The sequence below is a fragment of the Barbatula barbatula genome (genome assembly GCF_947034865.1).
Source record: "Barbatula barbatula genome assembly, chromosome: 5".
NCBI classification, from domain to species: domain Eukaryota; kingdom Metazoa; phylum Chordata; class Actinopteri; order Cypriniformes; family Nemacheilidae; genus Barbatula; species Barbatula barbatula.
Window position 1 is genome coordinate 3,352,774 of NC_136769.1, and position 12,610 is coordinate 3,365,383.

General features: G+C 40.8%; 1 long non-coding RNA gene across 1 annotated transcript; it reads right to left on the reverse strand.

Annotated features, from left to right (window-relative positions):
- Positions 1 to 6,229: 6,229 nt before the first annotated feature.
- LOC306893854 lies at positions 6,230 to 12,151 on the reverse strand. Its single transcript, XR_013786632.1, has 3 exons — positions 11,862 to 12,151; positions 9,124 to 9,307; positions 6,230 to 6,901 (listed from the first exon to the last, which is right to left on the reverse strand). It is a non-coding gene; the product is annotated as an uncharacterized lncRNA (long non-coding RNA).
- Between the last annotated feature and the right edge of the window lie 459 nt (positions 12,152 to 12,610).

The following is a 12,610-nucleotide window of genomic DNA, read 5'->3' on the forward strand; positions in this document are numbered from 1 at the left end:
CACACGTACACACACACACGCACACACACACACACACACATCTGGTTTATTATCTCCGTACACACACCCTAGGTTTCTTTACATTCTGGGGACTTTACATAGATGTAATGACACACATACACACACACACACACACACACATCTGGTTTATTATCTCCGTACACACACCCTAGGTTTCTTTACATTCTGGGGACTTTACATAGATGTAATGACACACGTACACACACACACACACACACACATCTGGTTTATTATCTCCGTACACACACCCTAGGTTTCTTTACATTGTGGGGACTTTACATAGATGTAATGACACACGTACGTACACACACACACACACACACACACACACACATCTGGTTTATTATCTCCGTACACACACCCTAGGTTTCTTTACATTGTGGGGACTTTACATAGATGTAATGACACACGTACGTACGTACACACACACACACACACACACACACATCTGGTTTATTATCTCCGTACACACACCCTAGGTTTCTTTACATTGTGGGGACTTTACATAGATGTAATGACACACGCACACACACACATCTGGTTTATTATCTCCGCACACACACCCTAGGTTTCTTTACATCTATGTAAAGTCCCCACAATGTAATGACACACGTACACACACACACAAACACACACATCTGGTTTATTATCTCCACACACACACACCCTAGGTTACTATACATTGTGGGGACTTAACGTAGATGTAACGACTAACCCCCCCTAACCCAAACCATCACAGAAAGCATTTGTACATGTGTGATACTTTTACTATCACTGTGGGGACATTTGTATAAACACATGGTCAACCATAAACCAGTTATTAGTACAAATCCCATAAGCCTTCTCAAAGAGAGAGGGGTGTTTTTTGCCCTGTAGTGACTTAAACATGAATTGATCTGTTATGTTTATTACAGCAGCTGTGGATGGACGTCATAAACAGAATCACATGCTTTGGCTGGCTGGACATTGCTCTTGAAATTCTTTAGAAGTCAAAGAAGACATTTGTTGAATATAATTGAGGTGTAAAAATAACTCGTTTGGTCTTGATAGAATCGCTGGCGTTCATATTCAAATCTTTAAATTCTCATCTCAGACTGGTGTAATGGCAAACCGGAGATATTTTGAGGAACTTTTAGGAGGAACGTCTGAGAACCGCGAGATCCCATTAACGTGTAGAAGGAACAATCAAGATATTATTGAGAGTTCGCGTTTCATATTTTTTCCCTGACGCAAAAGATTCTCCTCGGTCGGGTCTTCAGTGGACGGATACGCTGGCAGATGGCACGTCCAGGGTGAGAGAGCGGACACACTGCGCTCTGACGTACAAACTTACACACGCAAGCTTTGCATTCTCGGTACAGAATACCAGCAAGATGCTACGGCAACAGATGCTGTATCCCTGAAGTGTGTGTGACCTTTCATCCTATCTGTCAACGGTGTGTGTGTGTGGAGGTAAAGAGGTGATTGCCGAGAGCCTCTTCACCCACCTCAATCCCAGAATGCATTGCTGCTAATGCCTATCTTGCACACTCTTACAGTCAGAATGAAGAGGCCAATCTCTAAAAATACAAGCGTTCTGCGTTTCATCTATGCAAATATCCTCCACAGCTCCAACACAATTTCCCTGCCAGTAACAGACTGTGTGTGTATGTGCTTCCTTTAGATATTTTTGTCTATAGCAGCTATGTTCCTTAGATCCTTTGAATCCCGGCGCCTACACCACCCACTCATAGAGAGACAGCGAGAGTGTGTGTAAGACAGACAGAGAAAGAGTGTGTGTGTGTGTGAGGGAGAGAGAGACAGGATGGTGTCGAACAGAAGAAGAGAGCGAGTGTGAGTGTGTGTGTGTCACTGGATCTCACACAATCCAACATACTTCATGCAATTTTGAGGTAATGCCTGTTTTCTATACAGTAAAATTTTAATAAAAATATTAGCTTAATGACACAGGCTGTATTGTAAATCTGCAAACATCATTTATTTTTCCTTGCATTTCAGGTACGGTGGCGTGTCACCCAACCTGCCCAAGCTGGTGTCTGCCTACTGTACTCTGGGGTCACTTTGTGCCAAAACACCGATCAAACACACTGTAAATCTATGAAGTCAATGACAAAAAGCGTGGGAGGTGATTTCTTCTTGAATGATTACATGGTTAGATGCATTCAGCCTTGTTTTGTTCCTCAACCCGCAAACCTCACAACAGACCCAACTGAATATTGGCACTTTAAAGAGACAGTACACCCAAATAAAAACATTTACTCACCCTGACGTTGTTTCAAAGCTGACTTTTGTTTCTCGGCACAACACAAAGCTGGTCTTTTCTGTAAAATGAAAACAGACGAGTGTGGCCGACTGGTCAAAAAATGACGACATACTGTATGCAATCTTTACATTATGTTGTATTATATGTTTTTTGATGGAATAAAACGTTTTTTTATGTTGAAATCTCACAGTTTACACAAGACAATCAATGATGCTTGATTTCCTCTTCTTCTAATGTGGTGTTGCGTCCAATGAACATCTTACTGTAACCAAATCACGAAAATGACATTATTAAAAACACATTTGGTCTGATCTCCATTAAATGTCAGTGCAATCTACAAGAAACCATTTTATAAGAATATCATTTTACACTTGATCCGGTCAATCTACGTTCCTACTCTCACCTATGGTCATGAGCTTTGGGTCGTGACCGAAAGGACAAGATCCCGGATACAGGCGTCAGAAAAGCGCTTCCTCCGCATGGTGGCTGGGCGATCCCTTAGAGATAGGGTGAGAAGCAGTAGAGCCGCTGCTCCTCCACATCGAGAGGGGTCAGCTGAGGTGGCTTGGGCATCTGTTCCGGATGCCTACTGGACGCCGGGCCCGTCCGACCCGGAGGAGACCCCGGGGAAGACCTAGGACACGCTGGTGGGACTATGTCTCCAGGCTGGCCTGGGAACGCCTCGGTGTCCCCCCGGAAGAGCTGGAGGAAGTGTCTAGGGTGAGGGATGTCTGGGCATCTCTGCTTAGACTGCTGCCCTCGCGACCCGGCCCCGGATAAGCGGAAGAAAATGGATGGATGGATGGATGGATCAATGGATGGATGGATGCAACACATTTATTTCACAAACATCAGAAATCGATTTATAGCACAAAGATGCGGTGGAACACGACAGGCATTCACATCAACGAGAGAAAACCTCAGAAGCAACGCCTTCACGCCCTTACGTGAGCCCTCGAGCTGGTTTATTCACAAACACACACCGCGGTTAAAGCGTCAGCCAGTTTTCACACTTTCGTAGAAGAGTAACCCGGATGAGTGAAGACAAAACACGTCAAAGCTGAAGAACAGACACCAACTCTGTCCTGCCGTGTGTAGATATTATTTTTAACAAAACCGAAATATTAAACGTTACTCGCTCGTCTACTACAAGCTGCTCGGTTGTTGCTCTTTTGCAGCTCAGGTTAAACAAATGAGAAACAAACGAGAGTGTAATAGTTGAAACGTATGAAGGTGTAAATGAATGTAGATTGTAGAGGTCAAATAATCTGGCAATTTGATGAGTTCATATTGAGATCTTCAATAATATTGACTATTGATCGCTCCGTTTGGCATCTCTTCTGAAACGACAGACGCATTAGTGAGATCTCTTTTTCTCAGGAGAACTATCCGAGATGAAAATCAAACTTTACATTTTGTTTACAATATACAGTTCACATTATTCAGCAAGCGTCTGTGATGTCGTAGTTGCTCTGGTTGTTTATTTACTCGCCCCAATCTTTTTCCCACAATCACTTGTTCTGTGTTTGGTCTCCCGGACCCCTTTCCTGCACCGGCTTCCTCTGATTGAGGAATGCAGCAAACAGGCAGAAGGAAAGAACATTGGGTCATTATCACAGGGAATCAAGCCATCGGCCGAGAGACAGACACACACAGAGAGAGAGAGACAGTAGTGTGCTGCAAAGCCTGCTGGGAATGTCGTACCCTGTCTCCGGAATGCAGGTCTGATTTTAGCTGACGGCCTTCGGTCTGTACACCACTGACCACTGCTAATGAGACACGGGCTGGCATGAGCTTGCAGAAAACACACACACACATTTCAATCGCATTAAACTCTCTCTCTCTCTCTCTCTTCAATCAGCCCAGTTGCTGAATAATACAAAGAAAACATTGACCTAGTTTTACACTCTGGGAACATGAGAGATCCAAAACCCGAAGTGGAGCGTGAACAGAGCTGGATCAGAGACAGACGGCAGGAGAGACAGGATCAGGAGTCTGTAGAAAGAACAAGTAGAAGTTGCCGTGATGTAGAAACAGTTTTCTTTTACATTACAGTAGTAATTGTTTTATTAATTTATTTTATTAACTTTGTTCACTATAACAAAAGGTTGTTCACAGCGATTCGGCTCTTTAAAGAACCATCTTTTTCTTACTTCTTTATAATCTGAAGCACCTAATTTTAAGCCTTATTTTCCAGCTGTCCATCAAGGGTGTTTTCATGACACTCTTATTAATTATTTTGACAATATATTACAACGCAAATCTTGAGAGTTCATAAACGACTTCTCTTTAAGCAAATCATTGTTTTCTTATTTTAGGCCTGGGATTGAATATGCAGTCGTTTTTTTTTATACATTGTTCATTGACATCAACAGGTGTTTTTCCACGTCTTGATTTCCAGTACAAACATCTCAACATTCTTAAATCAAGATACATTTAATGGACGAGAACAATGAAGGACTTTATGATGGAGACAATCAAATATATCTGCCAGCCAGGCAATAAAAACCTATTTCAAGGAGTAGTCCCCGTTCCGTAGTAGGAATAAAACTTGTAAATGGGGAACTTGTTTTGAAGTGAACAACAGCCTTTCGTTTAAAAGATCGTTGTCTTCTTGGTGGAAGACGTTTCACGTTATAAGCAAAAATAAGATGTATTTGTCATTTTATAGTGAAAAGTCGTTTTGCTTCGTGATTTAGGATTTAAACATTTCTTTTGGTAAACAAGACAGAATACCTGAATAAGTAAATACTTTTTCTGCCGTGAGATGTGACTCGTAGTCGCTCCAGGTTTTCTGTGTGTCCGTAATGTGATTAAACACAGCGGCTCCCAGAATACCACGGGCCTCTCCTCTCCTACAGGCCAGTGTCATACCCTCCTCTCCCTCTCATAGTTGCATGAATGCACACTCAACATCTCTCCATACTTTATCTCCTCTATGATTTCCATGCAGGTTGGATTTTTCCATTCCATGCCTTTGGCACAAGATCTGACAGGCTGTTCTGTTGAACCCCTGAAGCCAAAACGCATCCCGTCTCCGCATTCAGCGCTCCAGCTGATGTTGAGCGGGCCCTGAAAGTCTTCTCAACTTTATTCATTATATGTGGAGTGAAACAGAACAATATCAAGCTGAGATTCAATCTGGTCCTTGGTGTCTTCACACATTTATCAGAACTGGCTGACAGAAAAATGAGCGAGTGAAACATTAATGATTATATTTCTTAAAGACGGCGTACTCACTGCTGCCCTGGACACCAGACACGACTAAGAATAAGCTCTCGTGATCTATGAAAGAGCAACATGTGAGCAATAATAGAGTTTTTACTGGGAAGAGACGTCAACATTTGCTGTAGTCTTTTGCTTTTTCTGAGATTTCGCAAGATCAGATCTTCATGTGAACTCAAGCGCTTACAGTTTTCTTGTAAAGCAAAAGATGCAACTTAGTGTTTGCACGTTTGTTACTTTATATCAACAAGCGCTACCTTGTGTCTCATTTACGGGAGAAAACATCGGCGACATCACTGGGAATGTCATTCGTCTCCTGAGCCGATCTCTGAGCACTTTACCCTGGTGGTACATGTGAGAGGGCGTGGACGGGTAAAACAGGGTGTAAGGAGGGTATATAATACCCCCTGGCAGGACAATGGGTCTCTAGGTTTTTGAGCATAGAGGTGTTGTGTGGTTGTACCGGGAAGTTTTGATCTTGGTTAAGAACACTAACACACACACACACACACACACACACACACACACACACCAGATGTCATGTGCTGGTGTCAAACAAACAAACGCTGCTACTACACACACCCCTTATCCTCCATGCAACACTAGAACATTTATATCTGGTGTTTCACCTGAAAATACAGGATACATGGAAATATTTAAATATCATACTTGTCTGATAAATATATTATAAAGAAAAGAAAAATGGCAGTATTTCAGTTTAATATTTCTCAGAAGGTCAGCCATCTTTATTTCACTACATATATAAAACAATAAAGGAAAAAATGGCAATATTTCAGTTTAATATATTTCTGCGTGTTTGCCATTTTTATTTCACAAATATGTCAAAAATGTTTTGAAATAAATAATGTACAATTTGCATGTAAGTAAATACGCTTGAGATCTAAAATGCTGTATGTTTCAGGTAAAATGCAGTGATGGCTGATTTTGAAGTGCGCAAAGTGATTCTGGATGTGGTATATTTAGTTGAAAGAGAAAGCAAGCAAGAAAGCAAAAACAAATGATAAAAAAGACGCAATATGAATCAATGATTGAACAGTTTTTGCATCACTTGTTGCAGATTTACTACACTGGCTCTGTAAGGGTTAAAGTACATCGATGATTTTTAATTGAGCCGAAATTAAGATTTCCGCCTGTAAAGACTGTAACACAGGTGAATCTAACAGGAAGCTTTCCTGTGCTCGGTTTGACCTTCAAACATGTGCAGTAATCTCCACAGCAGATGAGAGGGAGGATAAAGGTGTTTAGTGTCTCAGGAGAGCAGACCCTGAGCCGGACTCAGAGCGTCTGAGGGGTCTCTGGGGGTCTGGAGGATAAACTCGTTCATGCAGGCGAGAGACCACACGCTGAGCCTTTCATAGCCGTTCACCGTACCTAATCCAAGTGGACATGGAGAGAGAAAGAGAGAGACTGGGTTAAAAAAAATCTCAGAAATTAGTATAAAATATTTCTCATTATTTTAAGGTGTCCAATAAGAGCTGGTAAACTTTGGATTCAATGTCTTGAACCAATTTTATTCAGGAGAAAAATGACGAAAACAGTGATGAGACAATATATACGACACACAAGTGATGTCTTCTGAAGCTATTCTTATGAATTAAACTAATTATTCACATAAATACATAAAACTAATTTAATGAAACAATATTATGGATATATGAAGTAGTACTTCTTCCATAGAAGACAAATGCGCTCTTCCATAGAAGTACCACCCAGGAAACACTGTCTTTCACGCTCAGGTATTTTCATGATAATAAAGTATATTTATAATGATGATGTTTGACAGGTGTTGCATGTTTTAAGCGACTCAAACGCGCAGTATTTCCACATATCACAGAGCCGTACTTTACGAACAATGCTTTTTAACAGGTGACCATCACCACACGTGTGCTGTGCGCACACACTTATCTTTATCACTTGACTTTATAGTTATTTACTCAATATTTTACTTGTTGTGATACATCAACCATGAAACATGAGTTCAGATGGTCAAATTTCATTTAACTTATTCGAGTGCTGATGGATGTCCTCTATATGCAAACGCCGGCCTGTTCTTACATACCAGAGGACGATGGCCTTTCTGACGCAGTGATGCTCCGCGCTTTGGTGGAAATTAACCAACGTTTATTATTTCGACAATAAAAATAGCGTGAAATGTAATGTCCCTGCACATATGGAAATTGCTGTGCATAACCTAATGCGGTTGCTAATGTGACATAATCGCCTCAGGTGATCGTGGGGGAGGAATTGTTATTATATTTCATGGTTTTATTTATTTAACTTAATACATTTTTGTATATTTTGTTACACTTTAAATATAATAGAGAGAGCGAGAGAGAGAGAGAGACAGCGAGAGAGCGAGAGAGAGCGCGAGAGAGAGAGAGAGCGAGAGAGAGAGCGAGAGAGACAGCGAGAGAGAGAGCGAGAGAGAGAGAGAGAGAGAGAGCGAGAGAGAGCGCGAGAGAGAGAGAGAGCGAGAGAGAGAGCGAGAGAGACAGCGAGAGAGAGAGCGAGAGAGAGAGCGAGAGAGACAGAGAGAGCGAGAGAGACAGCGAGAGAGAGAGAGTGAGAGAGAGCGAGAGAGAGAGAGAGAGAGACAGCGAGAGAGAGAGAGAGAGAGAGAGAGAGAGAGAGGCGCGAGAGAGAGAGAGAGCGAGAGAGAGAGAGACAGCGAGAGAGAGAGAGCGAGAGAGAGAGAGAGAGAGAGGGAGAGAGAGAGAGACAGCGAGAGAGAGAGAGCGAGAGAGAGAGAGAGCGAGAGAGAGACAGCGAGAGAGAGAGAGAGAGAGAGAGAGAGAGAGAGACAGAGAGACAGAGAGAGCGAGAGAGACAGCGAGAGAGAGAGAGCGAGAGAGAGAGCGAGAGAGACAGCGAGAGAGAGAGAGAGAGAGAGAGAGAGAGAGAGAGCGCGAGCGAGAGGTCAGACTGGCTGTCAGGAGATGTGGTGGCATGCATGTTTCCGTGGAAACCGCAGAAGGCTTGTTGCCGAGTAGACAGGATGCTGATGTGTATGGATGCGAGCCAACTTATGAGTAGGGATGTAGAGTCTGGCCATGCAGAATATGTGCTTTATAAGTACTAATAAACAGCCGATATGCCAATAATACGCATGCTAAATACAACTATAGTAAGAATCGCCACCTATACTGAAGTGTTAACGATGTTTGTATTGTAGATAACAGCGAATTCTGGGATTGACTATTGTGTGAAGTAAACAGACAATGTTTGAAATGTTTATGAAAGTATGTGACGTTGGATCACACTGATGGTTAAACACACCTCACCAGCCTAACAGGTTCCCTCAGAAATGAGTTGTCCGAGAGGTTTAGGGTTTAACGTTTCAGTGGTTAACATCACCCCAAAATAAATTCACGATCTATCGGATTAAAGGTGCTTTTACTACAAATAAAAACACGGATACTACATTTAAACCAAAGTAACCACAAAGGAAATTAATCTTTTTTTAAATACTGAAGATGTATAAACTGTGTGAACTCGACAATGGTTAATAATAATATTCTACACAGACCTTATTTTACTCATAGATACAAACAAACAACAAACAGAAAATCCCAGAGGGAACCCGGTGAATTAACCTCATGACCTCGACAGCGTCATCGCTTTAAAGTTCAATGGGTTCAGTTTCTTTCCGTATCGACCTGAAGAACATCTGAAGGTTTGTTCCATTCTCTATTTTTGGAGATGGATTCATCGAAGATGTCTTGTCTTTAAATTTTTCAATATTTCTCTCTCCCTCTCCTCGTTTCTGCATTCTTGTGCCTTTTAAAAAGGAATACAAACACGGATGTTAGAGGAAGAGACCAGTATGCTTCACCTATTTGATCAAACACAGAATGCCATACAGATCTAGCGTGATGTCAGCGATTATCCACACGCTTACGCATTTAAACTACACGAGTATCCATGTCACATGTGTGTCAAAGTCCCATCTCAATTCAATGATGAGGTCACTTCCTGTCCAACATTTCAGGTTTCTTATCTTTAATGCATTTTGTTTGTAGTGAGCATATGACAACTCATGTTAAATCAAAACCGTAACCGCAGAAGCCAAAATGAGATGCAGGTGGAAAAACATCAAAGCAACGCACGTACTGCTGGTCATGTGACATGAATAATAACGTTGTACGAAATAACGAAATAATTATTACATAACTGACAATTCAAGCATTCATCTATATACAGCATTTTCTTGTTCCAAACACATTTAAGCGGTGTTAGAAAATAATGATGTGATATTATAAAGGCAACATACTGAATAATTGGCTAAAATAAAAGTTATGTTGAACGTGGGAACAGACACGTGTTCGATTACATCTTCAAAATAAAGGAAATTGTAACGAAAAAAACTCACTATAAAGATAAAAATATACAAAGTATGCATATAGAAAGTAAAAAGAGAAGACTTAATAACAACACTTCTAAATGAAGCATTAATAGTGCCCAGTTGACTTTAAAATATATATATATTTCTCTGAGATTTTCTGGGGACCTCCGGACCCTCGTTTGAAAACCTGTACGGTAGAACAAAGTACATATGTTAAGTTTTAGTGAAATAAAAAAAGAAATTATTTTCTCGATTCGGCCTGACACTGTCCACCTTTAAAAGCAGACAAACATGATAAATGGTCAACAGACATGACTTTCATTGACACGTCACAGACATCATCATCTCTCTCTCTCTCTCTCTCTCTCTTTCTGCACGGCGGGCGAGTTATGATTAATCAGCATTATGATGTCATCTCGGATATGAAATTTTCGGCATCCCGAAAGTCTCACGATAAATATCGTTTCTTCATTCTCTTGTCTTTCTTATTCTCTTCCGTGAAGCACAAAGGGAAAATCGTCGCTGTCCTTCCGAAACCTCGGACGTCCAAATGCGCTGTTTTTCAGGAAATAGAAAAAGCACTGTTCTTTTGAAATGATTACATACGGTGTTGTGAAAGTTGACGTTGGTTAGGTCTTTGCAAACTTCAGCGACCGACATAAATGGCGACTACTTAAAATGATTCATATATGGAGATACGAGGTTTCAAAATGAAAGCAGCAGATACATTTGATATTATTACCATTGCTTTCTATATGTGTAGACAGAACATACTTTATATCTATATGTTCAACGTAGAAGTGAAATTCTCATGATTCTCATGTGTGTTGCCAGTGGCACATACTGAAGTTTAGCTATGTAAATGAGTATTAGAGGGTTCATGTGACTCGTGCTTCATATTCCAACCCATCGGCGGACATCAAACAGCTTTTGTAACAGAAATATAAGGCTCTATTCAATATTTCACCCCTGAGCTCTCAAATCTAATTTGCTTTTGTGCGTAGTTCATAAACGGCAACACTGATTTATGACCAACGTTATCGGTTTTAATGTCACATGACAAAGAAATCATATGACTGGAGCATGGCACGTATCATACGGAGACATTAATGGACATTTTCTGTCCCATTACATTTTGCACACGGGTTCAGATTTGGAACGGAGATCCTCATTTTGACACACACACAAAAGAGTCTCTTCATCTGTAATTCGACATCAAAGCAAGTTTCATCCCAGTGTTTCTTTTTCTCTCTGAAACGTCTACAGCGCCTCAAGCAGGGGTCCACGGACCCTCTTACTCACACAGAGTCTCCGTCTTAAAGGGACAGTTCACACAAAATAAACGTCAGTGGAACACAAAAGGAGATATTTGGAGAAATGTCGCTGTGGTTTTGTGTCCAGACATTGGAAGTCAACGGGTTCAGTGTTGTTTGATTATCTACATTCTTCAAAATATCTGTAACACTTTACATTAAGGTATCCTTTAGGAAGCATTTATAAATGTGTTTATTAATGATTAACAAGTCATTTACAAAAGCATTATGAAGCCGTTATAACTGCATGAATAAGAGGGATTCTAACTAACATGTTATAAATGCTTAATAAAGGAATTTATCCATTATTAATTTGACTCTAAAGCAGATTAATTATTAACTCTATGTTGTCTACAATACAGGCTGTCAGACTGGACAATGTACGTCTTTAAGTTGTTTTTCTTATACCTGCTCACTATTTGGCAGGCATTTCGTTAGAATCATCCTATTTATTCATGCAGTTATAAATGCTTCATAAAGGATACCTTAATGTAAAGTGTAACCAAAATATATTTTGTGTACTGAAGAAGAAACAAACTCATACTGGTTTGAATAAATCTTTGCGCACACTGTCCCTTTAAGACTCAACACACCAGTATGACATCACAAACCCCCTTCATCCAGCACAGTAACCAGCGAGTTAAAAACAGTACAAGCTTACGCTAACCAAACGTACCTTTCTTTCATAATGTGATTTCTGCCGGGGGTTTTAGTCCGCTTGGACCCTGACCGACCCTCAGACGCCCCGGATTCCACAGAATTACACACTGAAAACAAAAGAGATTGTTGTTCAGCTCGGCCGTTTCAGATCACGAGGGGCACAAACTGAACACCGAAACCCACAAAGAACATCAGAGCGGTTCTCAGACATTCTGTTTGGTATGATATTATCATAGACGGGTGGAAAAAAGGGGTCTTGCGTTTATTTACTATACAAACTTTAACAAAAGAAATAGGTATTACCACAGTAGTTTGGGGGCTTGAACGAGGTCTATATAAAGTAAATGGAGTGACCCAGAACACTAGAAAGGTTTGAGCAAAAGCTTGTTAGCAGGGAGATAATAGGATTGTAGTGGATCCCGCTGACCTCCAGTGAGGGGTCAGAATCAGTGTTACGGGCTGGCAAAGGATCTAGATTAGTCTCTGCATAAAATAGCTCGTAAAGCCCCAGAGAGCGGGAGAAAGAAGATGTAAAGATGTGAAAAAACTACATTACAACCTACATCATACATGGTGAACTATAGAAGAGAAGACAAACTGTGCCCTCAGGATGAAGATTGTTTCATAGAAATGTTTCACCTTAAATGTAGTTTGCTCTTTATTTGTTTTTTAATGGCCCATTAGAAGAAAGCAATAGTTAATGTAAAGACATGTACATTCATTGGAGACATAACGTCAAAGCAGACTTCAACACACATGAAGGTA